Source organism: Chelonoidis abingdonii, chromosome 4 (assembly GCF_003597395.2).
Source record: "Chelonoidis abingdonii isolate Lonesome George chromosome 4, CheloAbing_2.0, whole genome shotgun sequence".
Lineage (NCBI taxonomy): Eukaryota > Metazoa > Chordata > Testudines > Testudinidae > Chelonoidis > Chelonoidis abingdonii.
This window is the reverse complement of record NC_133772.1, coordinates 49498096-49504254: the sequence shown is the minus strand read 5'-3', so window position 1 is coordinate 49504254 and position 6159 is coordinate 49498096.

The following is a 6159-nucleotide window of genomic DNA, read 5'->3' as shown; positions in this document are numbered from 1 at the left end:
GGGCCAGCTCCCTGCCCTGCAACTTCTTTTAGCTTCTCACCCAGACACTGGAAACGGGTGAAAAAAATCCTAGGGCTGTGTATGCGGCACGGACAATGAGGTGCAGTTTTTTATTCTAAATGGCAGTTCATGTTCTTTGCCAAAAGCAGAGTTGAAAATTTTATTTCAGATGCACCATTTCCGATGGAAAGTTCTCTGTAAGATCAATAGAAGTAGACATTGGATGCTGTTTTCTGTTCCTCAGGCTCCAGTGTGACATACCTTAGAAACAAAGGGAACTTAAAATCAATGTCATTAGTTGCTTTGTAGCAGCTTCAACTGATGGATAACATTGGCCAGAATTGCATAGAACACATGCCTTCTGAATAAAGGCTCAGAGTCATCTTCTGGGGTGACAGAACATTATTCCTCAGGTGTCTCATAATGAAATTGTTTCAGTTTCCTATCTCTCTTCTGCAGTAATGGTGGCAAAATTCTCATACCTTTTGTCACAAGGCATGCTTCCAATAGAAGTTTGGGACACTGATCTTGAAGTTGCATTAATTCTTCAATAACATCAGCAGTGAGAGATTACTCTGATCAAGAGAGATTCCTCAGACTTGTAAAATCGTTTTTCTCATCAGTACTTAGAAGACTTCATGTTGATGGGCTTATGCCTTCTGGCTGGTCCCTACCTTGAACTATGGTAGGGGTGGGCAAACTTTTTGGCCTGAGGGCCATATCTGGGTATAGAAATTGCATGGTGGGCCATGAATGCTCATGAAATTGGGGGCTGGGGTGCAGGGGAGGTTGAGGGCTCTAGGTGGGGCTAGGGATGCAGGGTTTGGGGTGCAGGAGGCTGCCTCGACCAGGGACCAAGGGGTTTGGAGGGCGGGAGGGGAATCGGCTGGGGTGTGGGGGGGTTGAAGGCTCTGGCTGGGGGTGCAGGCTTGGGTGGGGATGAGCAGTTTGGGGGGCAGGAGGGTGCTCTGGGCTGGGACTGAGGGGTTTGGAGGGCAGGAGGAGGATCAGGGTTGGGGCATGGGTGGGGGCTCAGGTGGGCAGGCTCCGGGCAGCGCTTACCTCAAGCAGCTCCCGGAAGCAGCAGCATGTCTTCGTCTCCAACTCCTGTGCGGCAGCAAGCCCCTGACCCTGCTCCCCAGTAGGATCTTCACGACCAGATTAAAAATTCTGATGGGCCGAACATGGCCCGTGGGCCATAGTTTGCCCACCCCTGGACTAGGGCCTGGGAAAATGTATCCATTTTCCCCACTTTAATTGGGGCTTGTGTGAGACTTTAGTAAAAGTCACTGGCAGCTGTGAAATTCATAGATATTTTGTAATAACCGAACAATTTGTGAAGAGTACATATTATGCAAACAATCATGCTGCTGCTATGTATTGTGTGCATACAAGAATGAACACAGTTCTGCAGCACTATTCATATCTACTGAAACAGAAGAGAGTGATAGAGGCTTTTACAATAACAGTCTCTGGACTGAATTTATTCTTATTTCCCATGTCGAGTGCTTACTTTCCATACTCATATTTAACAGGTTCCCATTGCAGAATTCCCACCCCACTCCCAAACATTTAAAAATCATTAAGACCTAGTAAAGTTTTTTTTTTTTAATTGCCTTATGATTTCAGAGCCATTAGGGTACACTCAAGTCATGTTTTCAGATTTTTCTTTGTCACCATCAGAGGTAAAAATCTACTTTTTAAAAAATGGAAGCTGAGATTCTCACATAATCACTTTACTCCAGGAGCTGGACCTTTAATTAAAAAAAAATATGATACATGACAAAATTACAAGAGTTGGCAACACTCTTGTTGTACAACAGCACTATTGTTGATCTTGCACAGTATTGTAGGTAGCGGGGAATATCTTAGCACCTATGCCCTTACACTGCAGATCCAGGGCCTGGGGTGAGTTTCAGAGGAACAGTATGGATCTTTGAACTCATCACCTCCCTCTTAAAAGCCTCTGTACCCTCAGCATTATGATCCTTTAGAGATGCTAGTTCAGGTCTCTGTTTGCTCCCCTGCAGCTGCACCAAGCCCTCTACTGGTAAGCTAAAAATGTGCTCTATTATACCTCTCCATGGATGGATGCACAGTGTCCATCTTTACTATAAAAAAGTATCTTGGATGTTTTTTATGAGAAATTAGTGATGAATTGAAATATTACTTTTTTGTCATGCCAAGGCTTTCTCATGGCCTTCTTTCCAAGCAGGCTTTTAACATGATGGACTGGGCTTAAATTCAGCCAGAGCTGTCCAGAGCAGACCTGCGGTAAATATTTTCAGGCACCTCCTGCAGAGTAGAAGCTCCAAACCCCAGTGTGCCTTGTAGGACTGAAGCCCCCACACTGGATATTTTCAGGCACCCCCTGCCAGGCTGAAGCACTGAGCCCCAGCATGCCTTGCGGGGCTAAAGCCCTGAGACCCACCTGCCCTGTAGCTGAAGTCCAGAGCCCCGAATGGGGAGGAGGGTGTGCGGTGGGCTCCAGGAAATTCTGTGTGAGAATTTAAGTTCCAATGATAGGTGTATCTCATAAGAGTTGTGGATTAGGACTAGTATATCTACTTTATATGTTCAATATTTTCTATGCTAAAAGTATGACCTATTCCTTCATATGTTTCCTGAGACCAGTGCTGCCTGCTGGCTTCCCACTGAGTTTCTCTCTCCAAAACAGGGACTCTCCCTAGGAGAGAACTACACAAACCTAGTTCTATGATGATGAAAGACTGGAACTTTTAACCAGGAATGCTGCTAGTGTTTCCTTTTATAATCACCCCCTTTTGCCCACAATATTGTCTGATGGGGCTTTCTTCGTTATCACAGAGGTGATTTATAGGGCCTTCATTGCTGTACCTCCAAAATTTGCAGGCTTGTCCCAGATGCAATTCCTATGGTTGCTGCTAGGTGGCAATTATTACCTAGAAAAGCAGATTTATTTAAACTATGATATTTGTTATGTCTTTGTTTAAGGTATATGGGCACCTAGAATCAGTGTCCTCTCTCAACAAATAATTTTTCCATCTTTCCTAGCTTGTTTCCTGGTTATGTTTACTAAACCATTTTTTTTCTTTAGTTGTCAAGCAACAGCCATCCAATCTACATCCTTTACGCCAGCAGCCGCCTAAGGAAGAAGAGCAGATGGTCTAGTTTCAGAAACAAAGAGTGCTTTCATTGTTTATGAAACCCTTTTACTTATATAACACTGTAATGCAGTGTTTGACCTTTGCAAAAGATTAGAGGCAATAATGTTTGTGTTGTTCTTTAACTTTAAAAAATACTTGCTGATGTCCTGGTTACTTTTTAAAAATACTTGGCTCCACTATTATGGTACATATGTGTTCCCTGTGAGGTACTCCCACCATTTATTACAATGTGTTATAGGTTGTCAGGATTTAGGTCTCTGAAGAAAGAGATCAGCAGGACTATTCTATTGACTCATGTTGGAAGCCATACCAGACAGGACACATTAGCTGCTGTCCCAGGTATGAGAAGGATTGTATCTCCTTTAAGGAGTAAGAAGGAAAAAGCCGGGGATGCAGGGAAAAAGCCTAAGAACAAACCATGCTTAGGAAGAAGTTTTGTCATTCAAGTTAACTATAAAAAAACCTCAGGCAAGAGGTAAGTTCTCTGCACTATGAAAGTGTGTGTCTATAGTGTGAGAGACTCTTCCCAGCCACATAAGGTTTTACAAAATAGTGAATATCTGTCACAAAATTACACATGCATGCACTTCATTTCAAACTATTTTACAGCTTCAATATTTTGCTTTTCATGAAATGGTATCAAATAGACATTCCCAAATTTCTGAGTTCAATATGAAAAATGATCTGTTTGGAGAAGAAAATAGTTTAGAATTCAAAAATATTGATGTTTGTGTGGAGAACATAGCAATTTTTGAAATTTTATCAATTTGTAAAAGCTGAAAGAATTAAAAACAATGAAGGTATCCAGATTTTGTAATAAAAATATTACACATCTACTACAGTACATGCTCGCTATAATGCCCTTCATAATAATGAATCTTCAGATATAATGAACCTGGTCCCTGGATTCCATCTCCAGCCCTACAGCTGCAGCGGGGGCTGGCAAAGCTCCTCCCCCCAACAGCTACGGAGCTGGAGGAGCTGTCCCCCATGGTAGCTCTCTTGCTATAATAAACCCTTGGCTATAACGATCAAATGGCTTGGATCCTGAGGGGTTTGTTATAGCAAGCGTGTACTGTAGTTGCTTTGTTCTTCATTGTCACATATGTATTGCACTCTGACAAAATTCACTGGGGCTCTTTTCACTTTCTATCCCCAGGGCATAAGGAAAGTGTGAGAACAAACCAAAGGGTTTTTCCTCCTAAAGGCATTGTCTAGCTTATAAAAAAATGTTTCTAGTGCTGGTGCTAACATACATGCATCAAATAATTCAGGTCTTAGTTAGTCTTTTCACTGAACTCTAGATATTAAATACCGACAAACACACACCCCTAAAACAGGTATAAGCTTTTGCACATGAAAGTCTTAGATTTCTGTGCACACAAATCAGATAGCCATTTAACTATCCGATGGGCATTCACAGATTAGAGTTTTTACATTTTGGAATAGCAATTTTTGTAAGCAAAACATATTGCAGATTATGAATAAAATGTTCAGGGCAAAACCACATAGAATCAGAGAAGTTAAAGTTGGAAAAGATCAATTAGGTTATCCATTCCATCCCTTCGCTGAATACAGGATTGCTACCTCCACTGATGTTTTGTCCAAACTAGTTTCAACATCTCACATGAAGATTCTTCACCACTTTCTCATCTATTAAAAGAATATCTATTTAATGTATCAGATGTTTATAATATTTAGTTTTTATTAAAACCTTTGTTTTCTTCACTGAAGAGTTTTTTTCAGTCTGCAAACTAATAACTGACTCCAGATGTTTCACAATGCAGATAGCTCAAAACTGTAAACAAGTGTTGAGGAAGGATGGTCTTGTGGGTAAGGCACTAGATGCCGATTCAATTGCTACCTCTTCCACAGATTTCCTGTGTAACTTCAGGCAAGTCATTTTTTCTTTGTGTCTCAGTTCCCTGGTTGTAAAATTGGGATAATAATGCTTTCTTTCTCTCATCCTGTGTCTTAGTCTGTAAATTCTCAAGGCCTGGTGTATCTCTTACCTACCTGCAGCACTTTACACAATGGGGCCTTGATTTCAGTTTGGACCTCTCGGTACTACTGCAATACAAATAGTAAACAATGGAGTTATACCTGAAATGGATTTTGTTCTTTCATTGTACCTTTCTCCTGGGACATTTCATGTTTCTGTCTTTACTTTTATTTCCTTCTAGTATGAACATAGCAGGTAACCATACTTTCCCCCAGAACTGAGTAGTGACTTTGTGTATTGTTTGTCAGTGGAATGGCATCTAGATTTGCTATCAGTAAAAAATAGACCACACTGGAGAAGAAACCCATTACTTTTTTTAAAATATAGAGATAAGGGAGGTCAATAAGGGAGTCAACAAAAGAGGACAGGGATAAGGAGAAGGGGTAGAGAGGGAAGAGTAGCAAAGGGGTGGCAAAGAAGGAGAATGGAAGAGTAACACATTGCAGAAATAAGGCCAGTCTCTATCAAGATTCCATTTTAAAAGTTACACATTTGGACTTAGGGCAGTTGAAAGAGACATGATGTCAACTTCCAGTTCAGACTATCCACACACAAGTTGAAATCCACTTTTGTGCAGATAGCCAATGTAAAACCTATGTACCACTTAAGTCCGCTTGAGAGGACTTGTTATAAGAGCTCAATCCTGATCAGCAGGCTGTAAAGTTAAAGGGTTCTAGCTATAGCTGCATGCCAGAGTGGAAATGTCTTCTTTTATTGTACTCTGCTAATTATTGTATCGGCCAAATTGTAGTTCAGCTTGAGTTTTCATACAGTAGGCTGCTCAGCAAAGAATACTAAATGTAGAGGAAGTCAAGGACAAAATGGGAAAACCATGACATTGTGGTAAAATTTGTTAACCAAATGTAACAAATTGAGAATCACACAATTTTTCTGTTTTGAAAAATGGAAAAACTTCAGTTTATAAATCCCAGGAATTATATTAAATATTAGTGAGAATTGATGTTAGCAATGGTGTTAGAATAATATTTCAATTTTGTCTTCATTTCTGTT